This window comes from Bos javanicus, chromosome 2 (assembly GCF_032452875.1).
Source record: "Bos javanicus breed banteng chromosome 2, ARS-OSU_banteng_1.0, whole genome shotgun sequence".
NCBI classification, from domain to species: Eukaryota; Metazoa; Chordata; class Mammalia; order Artiodactyla; family Bovidae; genus Bos; species Bos javanicus.
This window is the reverse complement of record NC_083869.1, coordinates 39,877,037-39,895,298: the sequence shown is the minus strand read 5'-3', so window position 1 is coordinate 39,895,298 and position 18,262 is coordinate 39,877,037. Positions and strand designations below refer to the sequence as shown.

Genomic DNA, 18,262 nt, shown 5'->3' with positions numbered 1-18,262 from the left:
CAGGCCTAGGCAGAGAGGTAATCTCTTTAGCATGTGCTATGCTCTCTCCCATTTTCCCTAGACCCATGACTCCTTGTTTTATATCTAGCCTAATTAATTCATTTTACCTTGCCTGGAAGAAAGGTCAACTTAGAGTCGATAACGTGCTATAATCTGAACTGTGTGATAGGAGCACCAACACTGGTTATTGTTCCGTGACTCAGTCGTGTCCAGCTCTTTGAGACTCCATGGACTGTAGCACGCCAGGCTTGACTGTCCTTCACCATCTCCCGGAGGCTGCTCAAACTCACATCCAGTCCGTTGAGTTGATGATGCCATTCAACCATCTCATCCTCTATCATCCCCTTCTCCTCTCGCCTTCAATCTTTCCCAGCATCAGGGTCTTTTTCAATGAGTTGGCTCTTCACATCAGATGGACAAAGTATTGGAGTTTCAGCTTCAATATCAGTCCTTCCAATGAATATTCAGGACTGATCTCCTTTAGGATGGACTGGTTGGATCTCCTTGCAGTCCAAGGGACTCTCAAGAGTCTTCTCCAACACCACAGTTCAAAGGCATCAGTTCTTTGTGGCTCAGCCTTTTTTATTGTCTCGCTCTCATATCCATACATGACTACTGGAAAAACCATAGCTTTGACTAGACAGATATTTGTTGGCAAAATAATGTCTCTGCTTTTTAATATGCTGTCTAGGTTGGTCACAGCTTTTCTTAGAAGGAACAAGCGTCTTTTAATTTCATGGCTGCAGTCACCATCTCCAGTGAGTCTGGAGCCCAAGAAAATAAAGTCTGTCACTGTTTCCATTGTTTCCCCATCTATTTTCCATGAAGTGATGGGACCAGATGCCGTAATCTTAGTTTTCTGAATGTTGAGCTTTAAGCTAGCTTTTTCACTCTCCTCTTTCACCTTCATCAAGAGGTACCTCTTTGGTACCTCTTCAATTTCTGCCATGAGGGTGTTGTCATCTGCATATCTGAGGTTATTGATATTTCTCCCTGCAATCTTGATTCTGGCTTGTGTTTCATCCAGCCAGGCATTCTACATGATGTACTCTGCATATAAGTTAAATAAGCAGAGTGACAATATAGAGCCTTGACATACTCCTTTCCTGATTTGGAACCAGTATGTTGTTTCATGTTTGGTTTTAATTGTTGCTTCTTGATCTGCATATGGGTTTCTCAGAAGGCAGGTAAGGTGGTCTGGTATTCCCATCTCTTTAAGAATTTTCCACAGTTTGTTGTGATCCACACAGTCAAAGGCTTTAGCATAGTCAATGAAACAGAAGTAAATGTTTTTCAGGAATTCTCTTTTTCTATTATCCAGTGGATGTTGGCAATTTGATCTCTGGCTCCTCTGCTTTTTCTAAATCCAGCTTGAACATCTGGAAGTTCTCGGTTCACGTGCTGTTGAAGCCTAGCCTGAAGGACTTTGAGCATTAACTTGCTAGCATGTGAAATGAGTGCATTTTTGCAGTAGTTTGAACATTCTTTGGCATTGCCTTTCTTTGGGATTGGAATGAAAATTGACCTTTTCCAGTCCTGTGGCCATTGCTGAGTTTTCCAAATTTGCTGGCATATTGAGTGCAGCACTTTCACAGCATCATCTTTTAGGATTTGAAATAGCTCCGCTATAACTCCATCACCTCCACTAACTTTGCTGGTAGTGATGTTTCCTAAGGCCCACCTGACTTCACACTCCAGGATGTCTGGCTCTAGGTGAGTGATCACACCATCATGATTATCTGGGTCATGAAGACCTTTTTTTGTATAGTTCTTCTATGTATTCTTGCCACCTCTTTATATCTTCTGCTTCCATTAGGTCTATACTGTTTCTGTCCTTTGTTGTGCCCATCTTTGCATGAAATGTTCCCTTGGTATCTGTAATTTTCCTGAAGAGATCTCCAGTCTTTCCCATCCTATTGTTTTCCTGTGTTTCTTTGCATTGATCACTTAGGAAGGCTTTCTTATCTCTCCTTGCTATTCTCTGGACTCTGCATTCAGCTGTATATATGTTTCGCTTTCTCCTTTTGCCTTTTGCTTCTCTTCTTTTCTCAGCTATTTGTAAGGCCTTCTCAACCATTTTGCCTTTCTGCAAAATGGCAACCTCAGACAACCATTTTCCCTTGGAGATGGTTTTCCTCAGAAATGGTATCCTGTACAATGTTACAAACCTATGTCCATAGTTCTTCAGAAACTCTATCAGATCTAATCCCTTGAATCTATTTGTACCTCCACTGTGTAATCATAAGGGATTTGATTTAGGTCATACCTGAATGTCCTAGTGGTTTTCCCTACAGGCTTCAATTTTAGTCTGAATTTTGCAATAAAGAGTTCATGATCTGAGCCATAGTCAGCTCCCGGTCTTGCTTTTGCTGACTGTATAGAGCTTCTCCATCTTCAGCTGCAAAGACTATAATCAATCTGATTTTGGTATTGACCATCTGGTGATGTCCATGTGCAGAGTCATCTTTTGTGTTGTTGGAAGAGGGTGTTTGCTATGACCAGTGGCTTGGCAAAACTGTGTTAGCCTTTGCCCTCCCTCATTTTGTAGTCTGGAGCCAAACTTTCCTATTATTCCAGGTACCTCTTGACTTCCTGTGTTCTCATTCCAATCTCCTATGATGAAAAGGACATCTTTTTTTGGTGTTAGTTCTAGAAGCTCTTGTAGGTCTTTACAGAACTGTTCAACTTCAGCTTCTTCAGCATTACTGGTCGGGGCATATTGAATGGCTTGCCTTGGAAACGAACCAAGATCATTCTGTTTTTGAGATTGCACCCAAGTACTGTATTTCAGACTCTTTTGTTGACTATGAGGGCTACTCCATTTCTTCTAAGAATTCTTGCCCATAGTAGTAGATATAATGGTCATCTGAATTAAAATCGCTCTTTCCTGTCCATTTTAGGTCACTGATTCCTAAGATGCCGATGTTCACTCTTGCAATCTCCTGTTTGATCACTTCCAATTTACCTTGATTCATGGGCCTAATTTGTAGGATTCTATGCATTATTATCCTTTACAGCATTGGACTTTAGTTTCACCACCAGACACATACACAACTGGGTGTTGCCTGTATCCCTAAACAATAGCCTGGTGACGCTCAACAAATATCCAGTGGTTGTCAAAAATTCCTTGGGGAAACACACTGACTGAAACCGCGCATCTTGGCCACATACCAGAGTAACCATTTAGTGAGTAATTTTGTCACAGGAGGTCCCAGTAAGGATCATGAAAATAATAAGCCACACCAATCAGAAGAGTTTGGGAAAGGTCAAAAGGAGATGTCACATGTCTACCACCCCCCAGAATCCTCGCTGGCATACATCTTGGCTGAGCAATGCATGCGCCACCAGGAAGGGCCCTGGTGAAGGCAGAATGATTGGCCAGTGAAAACCTGGAAACTAAAACCATCACCATTAAACCCAAGACTGTGAGCACATGGCAGAGCAGTCCTCCTGGATTCCCTTACCCTCCTGCTCTCTGCCTGGGCACCCCCTTCCCAATGAACTCTCATACTTTGTCAGCATGTGTGCCTCCTCGGACAATTCATTTCTGAGTGTTAGACAAGAGCCCTCTTTTGGGCCTGTTAAGGGTCCCCCTTCCTGCAACAAAATTAGAAACAAATAAATTAGAGAAACTTGAAAGGACGCATGGTTTGGGGGGATGTTGGGCAACTCATACTTCTAAACTCTGTGTGGTTCAGAGAAGCCTTGTGCCCTTGAATGTGTAGATGTCGTCTAGTCACTGAGGCATGTCCAACTCTTTTTGCGACCCCTTGGAGTGCAGTCCACCAGGCTCCTCTGTCCATGGGATTTCCCAGGCAAGAATATAGGAGTGGGTTGCCATCTCCTTCTTCAGGGGATCATTCTGACCTTGGGATCGAACCCACATTTCCTGCTTTGCAGGAGGATTCTTTATCTCTGAGCCAGAAAGGAAACCCTTGGATAGCCTTTGGATATGCAGATATGTAGAAACATATTACAAAGGCTCCTGGGGAATGGTTCTTTATTTGAGATGGGTAGAAATGTATAGTCCCAGGGGAGAAATCTGATTAAGGAGAAGGAATGAATTAAAAATTCTGTGGAACTCAAGGGTTTGGGTTACCTGTGCTTCCTATTTATGAAGGTCTCTGATTCAACTTGACATGGATGTTATTTTTAGGGACACTTGTGATAAGGAGAACACAGAAGCAGAAGTGGGCAGAGGAAAATGTGAATTGTGATGCAAGGCCAACAAAACCTCCTTCACCCCCTAAGGGAGTTCTGGAGTCTGCACAGTCCATTAGTGTTATCTCCCAATTATTTAGCTGGGCCTTTATACTCCTGCTTCACTCAATCTCATGGTAAGGATCAGTTCAGGAAAGGGATGGCTTTGAATGAGACTGCTGTTTGCAGTAGAAGCAAATTATAGAGGAGTTGCCAGCTGAAGATGCTTCCAGCAGCTGGTGAAAGAAGATCTGCTTAAAGGAGGATCTGGGTGGTGCAGCAATCCATCTAGTACAGACTTCATGTTAAAATTTTTGCTCTTACCTCTAAATGAAGCTAAAAGGGCAATTACTGACATCCTTCTGCTAAGCGTTAGTTGCCTAATTGTAACATTCAAACTATGAAATAATTTTTTCAACCTTGTTTTGGTATTTCTTCACTTGTTAGAAAGCTAAAACAAACCAAACAAGGCATTTCTCAAATTTTTAAAGTCTCTAGTATCACTTGAATGTCCCACAGGACAGAAAATTGAGCCCATTTACATTGCTGTAAATTGCTTTGTCATTGTGAATTAAGAGTACGTTACAAATGTCAGTGATGTACTGAAGGGCTAGCTCTACAAAGATCAACTGGTGTTGGTGTCAAAGGAAAATAAATGAAGGAAGTGCTGAAGGAAATGTTACCAGTTTCCTATTGCTGCTTTAACAAATTACCAGAAGTTCGTAGTTTAAAACAAGAAATACAGTCTCCCATAGTTCTGGATGGCATCACCGACTCAAAGGACATGAGTCTGAGCAAACTCCAGGAGGTAATGAAGGACAGGGAAGCCTGGAGTGCTGCAGTCCTTGGGGTTGCAAAGAGTCAGACACGACTGAACAACAACAACATTTCTGGAGGCCAGAAGTCCAACGTTATTATCACTGGACTGAAATTGGGGTTGGCAGAGCCAACTCTGTCCAGAAGATCTGGGAGAATTCACTCCTTGCTTCTGCCAGCTTCTGGTGGCTGCTGGCATTCCTTGGCTTGTGTCTATATTACTCTAACCTGCATCCATGATGGCACTGTCTTCTACTCTAGTGTCTGTATAAATCCTATTACTGCTCTCTTCTATAGATATGTGAAATGGAATGTTTCCTGCCACATCAATAAACAAAGATGTCACGGTGATTTTGTGCCTTCGAAGTTAATTTTTGAGCCCAGAGGGAGCCCAAGAGGGAGAACAATGCTTGCAATCTAGTAGCTGCTGGGGCTCCCTACAATAAGCAAGGAACTAAGGATGTGAAAAATCAGGAAGCAGAATGCTGACCCCAGTTAGCTGAGATGCATATGAAAGGGATGATTTCAGTTAGACCAGACTCTTGCATCTTCCTATACATAGTAGCTGCTGCTACTAAGTCACTTCAGTCGTGTCCGACTCAGTGCGACCCCATAGATGGCAGCCCACCAGGCTCCACCGTCCCTGGGATTCTCCAGGCAAGAACACTGGAGTGGGTTGCCATTTCCTTCTCCAATGCATGAAAGTGAAAAGTGAAAGGGAAGTCGCTCAGTCGTGTCCGACTCTTCGCGACCCCATGGACTGCAGCCCACCAGGCTCCTCCGTCCATGGGATTTTCCAGGCAAAAGTGCTGGAGTGGGGTGCCAAAGTGCTAAATTCCTTAAGTTGAGATATTTGGATTTCCTTAATAATAATTTTTTGATTATTGTTAATAATAATAATTATTATTGACTACCTGCCCCTAGTTGAGACTACCTGCCCCTTGCTGAAAACTTCTATATAACCTGGTTCCTCCCCGCTGCCTCCTCAGAACTGTTCTCTCAGGGTCATTTGAGATGCTGTCTCCTGGGCTTGTGGTTCTAAAAATTCCCGCCAAATAAAACATAGCTCTCAATTTCTACATTGTGAACTATTTTTTAAATTGACAGATACCTGTGACTGTATTTAGGGTCCCCCCTGATAATTCAGGATAAACTCTCCATCTCAGAATCCTTGGTTAAATCATACCTGTTAATACTCCACACCTGCCATGTAAAGTGACATTCAGAGGTTCCAGGGAGGTCACTATTCAGCTTATAGGTCTTCACCTTACCTCATTAAGCCTAGGGACGATTTGCTTTCACATAGCCCCAAAGCAGGAATGTAAATTGTGTCTGGGTGAGGAAAATACGGAAAAGCTAGAATTCCACGCCACTGCACTTTGAGACCCACTGTAGGAAGGCCTCTTTGTGAGGACTGGACTTCTCTATTGCAAACCCCCAAGAGGATCAGGTTGAAGAGCATGTGCTCAGGAAAAAGTGCCTTCCTCTACATTTGACTATTGAAAGATATTTTTAGAACACATATACTCTAAATTTACTAGGAAAAAAATATTTTTTTTCAGATACTCTGACACCAGTTTCTAGCTTTTTTTTTTTAATCACAGGTCAAGTTGTCTCAGTTCTCAGAAATGACCAGGATTAAAAATTAGGTGGAAAGGAAATAGGATTATCTATTTGCAGTGTGGTCTAGAGAATGTTAATAGACTTTTCATTAAGATTTCAAATTCTCTTTGATAAAGTTTACATTATACCATTCTCTTCTTTTGTTTTATGACCCCTAAAACAGCTATTTAAAAAAGTATTTTAAAAGGCTATTTAAAAAAGAGCTATTCAATAAGTAACTCAAAGATAACAGAACAAAGAATCTCTGCATTTCCCTGGTTCATTTTTTGGCTTTGCTTGATGCTTTTACTGATAGAGGAGGAATGCAGGAGATTCCCTTTTGAGTCCAAGCTATTTATTGAGGGAACAGCACCTGTCACTCTGGCCTATACCCTTGTGTGTAGAGGGCCTCCCTCTTGGCTTGGCAGAAATTAGGTCAATGCCCATGTGTTTCAAGGCTGCTGAATTAAGACACAGCATTCTTCTTATTTTAAAGGCTAAACATGCACAGGCATAAACCCTGTCCTTTGCTATTGTTGCTCTATTTTTTGCTGTTCAGATTCATTTAGAAAAAAAATCACATCAAAATATTACAAACTGTGGTCAAGTTTATTTTAAGTGTTTACTGATGAGATTGAAATAATCTCCAGGTTATGTAACAGGTTCTTAGACATGGAACTGAACACATCTCCAGTTTCCTGGGCTGTTTACTCTTGGCTCAGTCAGCTCTTTAACTGAATCATAACCAGAGTTGCTCTCAAGAGTCCAATCCTCCATTTTGTTTCAGCTCCCACATCAGAACCTAATACTTATTCATGTTCTCCGAATGAGTTATTTAGGACATAACACTTGCCGGCAACCTTCCTCCTGCTATTAAATGGGAGGCTTTGTTCCAGAGACAATGTTACTCAGTTTACATCACAAACACTTGTTTTCAGTGCTGTCTTAGGAACAGAATGGATGCCAGCCCAAGGAGGAGTTCGAATTTCCTTTACCCTCAAAACCTTTATTCTAAATAAGTTTCCTGGTGTCACTTTTTATTGATGTCATTTTTTCTAAATTTTATTTTTATTTAGAAGATTCTTTCCCAGAATTTTTTTTTTATATAGACCATTTTTAAAGTCTTTATTGAATTTCTTTCAATATTACTTCTGTTTATGTTTTTTGGTTGTGAGGCATGTTGGATCTTAGCTCCCTGACCGGAGATTGAACACTTATCCTCTGCAATGAAAGGTGAAGTCTTAACCACTGGACTGCCAAGGAAGTGCCCCCCTCCCCCCGCCCCCAGATTCTTATAAAGCAGAGATAAAACTTTAAGTACCCATTAAAAATATACTTAGCATTTTCATTTCATCTTTTCAAGGTGAAGATCATATCCTGTATTTTTACCTCATTCTTGATCCTAACTCTTTGAAAATCACTAATGTGGGAAGATTTTCTGTTGGGTATTAGATGTCTATAATTCTGCTTTTAAGAATTCAAGTAACAAGGAGGTGGAGACCAACTAAATGATAATTGACCTGGTCTAATCTCTGAGCCTCAAAGGTATTGGACCAGTCCAGATCAAGAATTTGTTTTAATTTTTTTAATTTTGAAGAATTTGTTTAATTTTTCTGGACAGAGTTTGCTAATCTAGAAACTCTATATTAGTTTTTTCTTTTCTTTTGTAAGTAGTAAACTTGTAGTCTTTGGTCAATGTTTGATTATCTTCTTAATTTGTAACTATTGTTAACAATGATTAAGATTATTCGATTAAGATGATTAGATTAAGATTATTAGGTGAATATATTAATAGTGCTTCCCAAATTATGTAAACTACTAAAATAATAGAATGGAAAAAAAAGATGTGAGTATACATAGCATTCAAAGCTCAGAACAAAAGTGTCTTTGCCCAATATTGAACCACGAGTCAGAATGTGTGGGCTTCAGGGAAGGGAAACGACACTGGTGATAGTTTTATAGACAGCCTATAAGTCAGGCATTTTACATATATTATCCCATTGAATATCCTATTGAATGGCCTATTGAATATCCCATTGAATATCCTATTCAATCCCAGTGTGGCTGTTGCTAGCTGTATGTTGGGCATGTTACTTAGCAGTTGTATGCCTCAATTATCCCATTTGTAAAAACAAAGCCAAGAAACCAAAAAACTCATAGTTATTCTGATGATTAGCGATCACAAGTACTTGGTTAAAACTAGTGCCTGAAAGAGAGTTAGTATTGAATGTGCGCTATTAACATCCTCCCTGGATGAGGAAACAGAGGCTCTGGGAAGTTAGAGGTTAAAGAACTTAGAGGAGGATAGATTTGAAGCTCCCACACTGTTCTCTGCACCAAACAGTTTCACATTTTAGTCTTAACACTATGTTAGGCTGGGGCTTCCCAGGTGGCACAGTGGTAAAGAATCTGTCTGCCGATGCAGGAAACACAAGAGACGTGGGTTCAATCCCTGGATTGGGAAGATTCCCTGGAGAAGGAAATGGCAACCCACTCCAGTATTCTTGCCTGGAAAATCACATGGACAGAGGAGCCTGGTGGGCTACAGTCCATGGGGTCACAAAGAGTCAGATTTGATGGAGGGCATATGTACTACATGCATTAATGTTAGGCTAACTCCGGCATCACCAACTCAACAGACATGAGCAAGCTCCGGGAGATGGTGAAGGACAGGGAAGTCCATGGGGTCGCAAAGAGTTGGACATGACTGAACAACTCTGTAACTTTAGGCAAAATACTTAATAACTCGGAGCCTTGGTTTTATCATTTTTAAAACAAAAATCTGAGAGTTAATAGTATTTATGGCCCCTTTCCTTTGTATGACTTTGTATGACCCAGGTTCTGATTATCAATCTAACTGCATCTGCCAATATCTTCTCCCTCAGATTTTATATGACAGCATTTCCCAGAAAACCCTAGGCCTTTTCATATTTCTAGGCCTTTAATCGTATATTCCCTCTTGTCTTAGAAGTAAGTTGCTACTTCCTCTGCAAGAGATGCTGTCCGGAATACTTGTATGCTCCATCCCAACACAGAGCTTTGAGGTCCCTGTTTAGAGTTATTAACATACTGTGCTGAAACTGTTTGTTTTCATGTGCTGTCTTATGTACTGTGCTCAGTTGCTCAGTGGTGTATGACTTTTTGACCTCGTGGACTGCAGCCTGCCAGGCTTCTCTGTCCATGGGATTTCCCATCAAGAATACTGGAGTAGGTAGCCATTTCCTACTCCAGGGGATCTTCCTGACCCAAGGATCAAATCTGCATCTCTGGTGTCTCCTGCATTGGCAGGTGAATTCTTTACCACTGAGCCACCTGGGAAGCATCAGATGGGCAAGGTACTGAAGCTGAAGCTCCAATCCTTCAGCCACTTGATATGGAGAGCCAACTCACTGGAAAAGACCCTGATGCTGGCAAAGACTGAGGGAAGGAAGAGAAGGGGTGACAGTGGATGAGGTGATTAGATAGCATCATTGACTCAATGGACATGAGTTTGAGCAAACTCTGGGAGATAGTAAAGGACAGAGAAGCCTGGCATGTTGCAGTCCATGGGATCATACAGAGTCAGAAACAACTGAACAACTGAACAACAATGGCCCCATTCAATCCTTATAGTCCATAAATTTTATTATGAGCTTTGATAATCAATGAACACTAGCAGAAAGTGTGTTGCTCTCTAGAAATGGGCGAGGACTAAAAGAGTTGACCCTGAGCAGGTGATGAATGATCATAAAAAGTGTGTAACAGAATCACCAATGGAAGGTTCCCCATGCTAGAGAAAGGTTATCCCTAACAGTTGGGTTTAAGTTGTCTAAGCAGCCGACAGAGGAAGGGAAGAACTTCTTGCTTGTATTGTTATACTAGAATATAGAGAATAACCCAGATTTAACTGACAGCACTATAAAAGCAAGATAAATTAATGGCAGGCAAATTTAGATTTTGTTTGGATAGGAAGGAATGAAAAGGGAAAAGGTTTTCAAATTTCGGTAGCTAAGTGAGCCTGAAAACCTATGGTAGTCCTGAAGTTTTCACAGGCACAGGAGGAAAGAGGTGGCACTAAAGTTACTTGACACCTTCAATCTGAAAGACAGTAAACATGGTTTCATTCCAAATGCTGAGTCATGTTTATGATGACAAGGAGAAACACTTAAGACTCTAATTCTCCCGAGGTACTGGTCAGATCAGTAGATTGCCTTCTGCTGAAATAATTACTTCATGTTTTTAAATTTAGTTCTAAGTGCCACACCCTTTACATTCTCAGTTTTCTCCCTTTTTAACCCTCAGTGTGTTTGGTTTTAATTCCTTGAGAAGCTGTAGCAAGTGTATGTGTGCAGGAAAGATGTTTTTAAGTATTGTTTGTGTATCTAACCTAATACTTAATTCTGAAGAGTAATTCGTAAATGAATGATTATTGCCCTCCTCCCTACAAAATTATCTTAAGAATGAAAAGAAATTGCTTAGGCATATGGGAAATTACATTGTATTAGATACCACCATCAGCAGCCAAATTCTTTCAGTGGAATTCTTATCATAATAAAGAAGACACAAGGGCAGAGATAGAGAGGTGGAAAGCTACTTTAGGTATTCATAAATAGTAACCTAAGTTTTAAAGCATTATGTTTAAGGCTAAAAGGAAAAAATTATTTTTATACTTTATTCCTTCTAGAAGATACTGATGGAGTAAATAGGGAATAATTTTTGATTCTGTAAGTCTGTCAGTCTTAAAGCAGAAAGATCATAAAACTCTGCATTTGGAAATTATCTAGTGCATGTGGCTCAGAAGGTAAAGAATCTGCCTGCAAAGCAGGAGACCAGGGTTCAATCCCTAGGTCAGGAAGGTCTTCTGGAGAAGGGAACGGCAAACCCACTCCAGTATTCTTGCCTGGAGAGTTCCCATGGACAGAGGATCCTAGTGGGTTACTGTCCATTGGGTCACAAAGAGTTGGACATTTCTGAGTGACTAATACTTCACTTTCAGTGTTATCTTTAAGGATTAATTTTTTTAAACCACTTTCGCCCTGAATAAAAGTGGATGCATAATTTATGTTGAAAAACTACAAATCAGCTATGTTTTGATGCAGTAATTGGAAGTAATTATTTCACAACAATTTCTAATTAATTTTTTTGTCAAGGCTGTTGCTGAGTTTAGATGTGTATGGAGCATGGGGAAGAGGAGGGCTGAGGTGGGTTGTTTAGAAAAAGAAGATCCAGAGTAAGCCAAATGCTTATCATGTTACCTTTTTATCTCTCCTCTCCTAACTGCTCCCATACACACTTTTTCATCTGATGCCTTTCCTGAATTCCACTGATGCCTAGGGTCCTGCTTTCCTTTGATTGCTCTGGGCCCCAACCTTGGCAAGTGAAAACATATCTGAGACTTCTGAGTTTTCTCACCACAAAATTCTCTGGTGGTGGTGGTTTAGTTGCTAAGTCATGTCCAACTCTTTGCCACCCCGTGGATGTAGCCCACCAGGCTCCTATGTCCATGGGATTTCCCAGGCAAGAATACTGGAGTGGGTTGCCACTTCCTTCACCAAGGGAATCTTCCAGACCATTGCAGATGGTCTCCTGCATTGCGGGAAGATGCTTTACTACTGAGCCACCAGGGAAACCCCAATATTGTCTACCTCCTCCCATATCCTATTCTATCAGGGTCTGACTTGGATCAGACCATCATGGATAATCATGGGTTACTGATGAGAACTGAATCCCTGCTGGCTTGTTAGCTAGCAAGGTGACCAGGACTTGTGGGGAATATAAATAGTAGACGTAACAGGGTTCACAACACCTGAGCATTCATTTCATATCAGTGAACAGTTATCAAACATCTATTGTATTATAGGCACTGTGCTAGGTACAAAAGTGAATAATAGTAGGTAGTCTTCATATTCCAAGCAGTGAACTATCCTGGGAGAATTAGTAGGAAATCAGCCCTGGGATTTCTTTGGAAGGAATGATGCTAAAGCTGAAACTTTGGCCAGTGGCCAGTACTTTGGCCACTTCATGTGAAGAGTTGACTCATTGGAAAAGACTCTGATGCTGGGAGGGATTGGGGGCAGGAGGAGAAGGGGATGACAGAGGATGAGTTGGCTGGATGGCATCACTGACTCAATGGACGTGAGTCTGAGTGAACTCCTGGAATTGGTGATGGACAGGGAGGCCTGGCATGCTGCGATTCATGGGGTCGAAAAGAGTCAGACACAACCGAGCGACTAAACTGAACTGAATGGCACCTCAATGCAACCAGATTTTTCCTTTTCTGTGTATCATGTTCCTCTTCTAGACAAATGTTTAGGATTTGAAAAAATGAGAGCACAATGGTCTATTATAGAGATTCTTAACCCTGCGTGGGTGCACACCTGAAGCATCTGGAGGTTGGGTGGCTTTCAACAATAGTTCTCAAGCAGTAGTGTGCATCTGGATCACTTGAAGGTTTTGTTCAAAGCTCAGTTCCTGGGCCCAGAGTTTAAGAAGCAGATTCTCTGGAGATGATGGCTCCTCCAGTTACTCTCTGAGACCAACAGTTTCAAAATATAGAAATTTCCAGGTTCCATCAGCAGACTGATTCAACTGGTGTGGGTATGGGAATCTGGCATTGATCATTTAACAGCTCCCTACCGGCCCCTGGGCTGCCCTGGTGGCTCAGCAGTAAAGAATCCACCTGCAATCCAAGAAACTCAAGAGAAAGAGTTCCATCCCTGGATTGGGAAGATCCCCTGGGGAAGGAAATGGCAACCCACTCCAGTATTCTTGCCTGGGAAATCCCGTGGACAGAGGAGTCTGTTGGGCTACAGTCCATGGGGTCGCAAGAGTCCGACACGACTTAGAAGACTAAACCACCACCACCACCACCCATCCCCCATTGCAATGTGTATCCAAGGCTGAGAAACACTGTTCCACTGGAAAGACAACCTATTGGGTAGGCTGGTTTCCTGTTACTACAAGTGTGGGACCCAGTGAGTCTACATATTCCTCTGGGTCAATTATAATATAATTCTTTGGTATTTAAAGAAATTAGTAAGGGAGTTAATAAATAATTGACTGAAAAAACCCACCCCTGCGATTTTGATTCAAACTAATTTGGCTGCCTTTTTTGGAAAGGCCTTTCCAGCTGTTCCCTGGGTATTTTGCAATGCCACGGTAGAAAAGTTATGTGTAAAGCTCCCAGAGATCTTCGGAGGAAAGACCTTAAGGAAATGGGTCAATTTGAATCCCATCTGCCCCTTCCTTGGGCCCCCTTGGCCTCGTCTAGCCCTTGCAATTGCAGCAAGTGAGCTGGGCATGCTCAGTGGGCAAGGTCGGGTTTGGGGGTGCAGCCGGGAAGCCTGCTGCTCTGCTGCCCGGGCTCTCCCCTCCCCCCACCTGTAGGAGGCTGGGCCAGAGGAGCGGGTGCTCAGCATCCCACCCCCCGATGCTTGGACTTGGTCTTCCCTGCAGGTCTCCTCGCAGACATTCAGGCAGGGGCCAGGAGGCCGGGCGCACCTCCAGAGCACCCGGGTCGGGGGTTGGGGTGGGGGGAGCCGGGGCAAGGCTTTGGGCTCTGTCGGCCGCTCCCAGGGGTCCTACAGCCTCCCAGATGCGTCTCTAGGCCCAAGGAAGCCTGCCTGCCGAGTAGGGGAAGCCAGTTTCAGGCCGGAGACAAGAAATCAGGTATGCCAGCCCCGCCGGCGTGCAGGCGGACGAGTGTCTCCTGTCTCCCAGGCAGGTGGAGAGAGCGACCCGCAAGGGGGAGGGCAGAGGAAATCGGACACCTCCACCGTCTTCTCCGGGCCTAGCCCAGCCGAGGTTGGGCCGAAGGTCTGGAGTGTGGCCAGGCGAGGACGTAGGGTAGAACCCGCAGCTTGGGGCCAGGGCCAGGGATCCGCCGCGCCGCGGCCCTATCTGGATGGCCCTGCGTCCCCCGAGTCCCGGTCTAGTCACGTTCACTGGGAGGCGGAGACCTTGATCGTTCTCTGCCTGCTGGTTCGCAACGCTTCCCCGCTCCCCACCCCCGGTACCCCTCCCCCCCCTACCCCATCTCTTTCACGGCAGGGTCCCCCGCCTCCACTTCCGTATTTCCCTGCTGGGCCCCAGTGAGGTCTACCGTTGGATGTGGCGGCCGAGGCGCCGGGGCGGCCCTCGGGGCGGGGAGCGGGAGGAGCAAGTTGCTCGGGAGGCGGGGGCGCGGCGGCGCTGGGCGCGTCGGGTTACACTCGGCCTGCCTGCCCGGGGGTGACATCCCGGCGCGCCTCGCCGCGAGTACCTGGGCCGAGACTCTGATTCGGGGGAGGCAGAGACTCCGCCCCGGCCGGAGGAACCCTTGCTCCTGCCCTCTCTTTCCTCGTGCGAGAGGATCAATCTCAGGTGTGTGCTTCCTGGGAGACCCCCCCGACTCCCACCCCCGCCCCCGGTTATAGCGGGGAGTGGTCCCTCTCTGACCCGATGGAGTCGGTGTTGGGGTGGGTGGCGGAATCTGGGGAAAGATTTAAAATTTTCCCCTACCGACAGAACGTGGGCTCGTTCCTATGGGGTTTAGCTATATACATTTTGGAGGGTGGCAAGTGGTAGGACTTTTGGGTGAGGGTTGGTATCTTATTGAAAGTTTGCTGCAAACTTTTAGTTTGCGGATGCCGCTCGTCTGATAAAAAGATCCGTTGCTCCTCTCTCAAGCAAGAGAGGTAGAGATTCTAGAAGGGAACTGAGGCTACTTTGAGATCTTAGCTGCTGGTGTGTGACAGTTCTTGGAGGAAACAGGTTTACACTGATGAACTTGAAACAGCCCCCACTCCCCACGTAGTAACTTGCGAGTAAAAACAGATTTGCAGGGTGCTTTGGCAGGAAGGTATAGCCCTGTGAATGAAGTGCTGATCTTAGCTCTTGGTCTCTAGACTGACTTCCACCTTCTGAAAAGGAGCCTTCGCTCCAGGAACTGTCCTCAGGAGTTCCGAAGTAATTTACAAACGCAAATTCTCACTATATCTTAGTGACAGGGGTCAATCCACATTATACAACACTATAAATATCATGGGAGGGGGTAGGGGCAGCTATAGGAATAGTAATTTGGTCGACTTTTATCCTTGTATGAATAGGTGGATGATGGGAGAGTTCCACTGAGTTCTCATTGCTAAAAACAAAACTTAGAATTTTGCATATGTTCCCAAATTTAATAGAAGTGAAGTTCGTTTTGAAGGGTGGAGGGTAAGGGGAACCACCACATTGGGGCTGGGCACTTCCTGAGAACTGCTGACCATTCCATAGTGTATGAGTGCCACAGTTTCTGCTGGCCACGGACTGGGACTGAGTGCTGGATGTCATTGCTCAAGGGGTATCATGTATAGTGATGGGGAGTCTTATGATGAGGATGTCGAAACCCTCCTGTGTTTCTCATAGGGGGATTATGTCAAATTACAGCACTCCCTTGATATTTCCAAATCAACTCTTCAAATAATGCATCCGTACCTTAGTAATAATGGATAAAGATGGAATTTGGGATTTGAGAACCAGCACTGTTGGAGCTGCCCATTCTTATATCTCACAGAGTCACTTTATTTTCAAAGGACATTGTGAGCAGTTTAAATACTCTGCTTCCTTCTCTCTCCTGATTTATTAAAAGATGCAGTGGTTTAGCTCAGTAATTGACGAGCGGGCCACAGTATTACCAGTGGTCAGTGTCCCCCCCCCACCTTTGTTTTTGTAACTATTTAATCCTGTAAGTATTTAGAATATTTGACTATTATTGTACATAAGAAAGATCAACAATTATAATTCTCAGATTATCCTGTTTGGGTATAAGTTTTCCGCTTTCATCACTAGAATGTAAGTTCTATGAGAGGGCTTGGTCTGTCTCACACACCTTTGTATTTCTAATACCTAGAGTGATGACTAGCTTATGATAAAGGCTCAATAAATATTTTCTCATTGAGTGATTGAACTGTGGGACAAACTCTAGCTGGATATAGTAGGGGAGAAAAACCTCAGACATTTTGGCCTTAGGTAAACTATTCAACTTCACTGAGCCTCAGTTGTCTCGCTGACAAAATGTAGGAATATGTGAAATCACTGCTGATATTCCTGTTAGTTAGTAAACTTCAAAATACTGCTTTCTTCTTTCTTACATATTTTACTTTTTTATATTCAAAAGAGGATCACTTGGGTAAAAAATGCAGTTAGTTGGATAATTTAGCTCTTAAATGTTGTGAATGAATTATCTAGGCTTTTCCCGCATAAATTTGGTGTGTCTGATAGAGGTGGGGGGAAGGGGAGGTTAATGGCAGCTATGGTTATGACAGAAGGGAAGCAGTTTCCAGATTATTATCTAATTTCTCCTCTTTATATTTTTAATGTGATAAAATTTCAGCTCAGGTTTTCCAAAACTTTATTCTTTCTTCTTGTCAACAGCCAGACTCACTAGGTTGTCCTAAGTGCATAAATAGCATTTTAGTAAGAGCATTAGAAATTGAATATCTGTAAAGCTTGACTTCTTAAATGAAATTTTCTGTAGCTTTGTGTAGCATTACAAGTCCTAGGTAAAGAAAAAGTATGGTCATCCTGATTTTGAGAAGGTGAGAACTCATTCAACAAGGTAAAACATACAAACGCCGAACAGTTAGAGACCAACATAAGATCTTGCCTAGTCCATACCCCATGGTAGAATGTTGGCTGTAACTGTTGCGGTTATGGAGGGAGAGGCTGACATGGGCTCAAGTAGTTGGAGACAGTTTTGTGGTGAAGAGAATGTCACTTCAGCAACAAAGAGACTTAGAGTTTCTTGAAGGTTACAGCAGATCATCTTTGTTTTAAGAATGTTTGCTATTTTGTACTTCAGTGTATTAAAAAACCAGCACAATATATGCTTTCAAAAATAAACTTTCTATGGAAAAGCATATGGAAACCTACATTCTGTATGTGAACTACATGATACTTTTCACCGTGTCTCTGAAGTTTTAAAGCCCAGGATTCAAGTTAAAAATTAGAAGTCTTCATTCTTGCCACTTCTAACATGCTTGCTTAAAAAAAAAAAAAAGTGTCAAATGGCCTTTCTGTTACTCTATTCAGTTGTGTACAATAGGATATCATTTTCATCTGAAGTTTTTGGGAAAATTATTAGTCATTAAGTTTGGGACTCCCACACTGGCTGATTTTAGATTGTTATTTTGGGAAATAAGGAGGGATGGAATGGAACTAAGATGGTGTAATGAAAGTGGGTTTAGATACTCTTTAAAATACTCAGAAGTTCCATCAGGGCTCATCACCTAGAGTTAAGAAGGAAACTTGGAAGTTGTTTTATAGAGAAAGCAGAATGTAATAAATGGCATGTTGTGTATTTCCTTGTTTTATAGTTGTTGACATGATGGGAGAAAGAAATGTAGGAGGGAGAGATGATCAGATTCAATTCCAAGTGAGAGAGGCAAAGGCCAGTATGGCTAAAAGCCAGGAAATCTCTAATAACTTCAGACCTCTTCCTGTATTACCTGACCAGATATTGGTCTCAGGAGCATTTTAGGAAAAGGAAGAATGAGGAGCAGATGGTTTGAATACCTAAAGATGACTGTGGTCAGAGTTTGTCCAGAACTCTAATTTTGTGTCCTGACATGAATGTGTTTCTTTTTTCTTGTTTTCCAAAATTTTCCTCTTTTGCTGGCAGTTCTTACTAGTTCTTTGGGTTAAA

General features: G+C 42.8%; 1 protein-coding gene across 6 annotated transcripts in view; it reads left to right on the top strand.

The window, feature by feature from the left end:
• GPD2 (glycerol-3-phosphate dehydrogenase 2) overlaps positions 1–18,262 on the top strand; it is a 240,175-nt gene that overhangs the window by 75,179 nt on the left and 146,734 nt on the right. Inside the window, exon 1 of one of the 6 annotated variants that reach the window (XM_061437568.1) lies at positions 13,952–14,265. The exons of 3 other annotated variants lie outside the window; for them this stretch is intronic. The gene's annotated coding sequence lies outside the window, so the exon portion shown is untranslated. Of the gene's footprint in view, positions 1–13,951; positions 14,266–14,661; positions 14,959–18,262 lie in introns of those variants that run through there. 2 more of the 6 variants (XM_061437559.1, XM_061437576.1) reach the window with 2 other exon arrangements.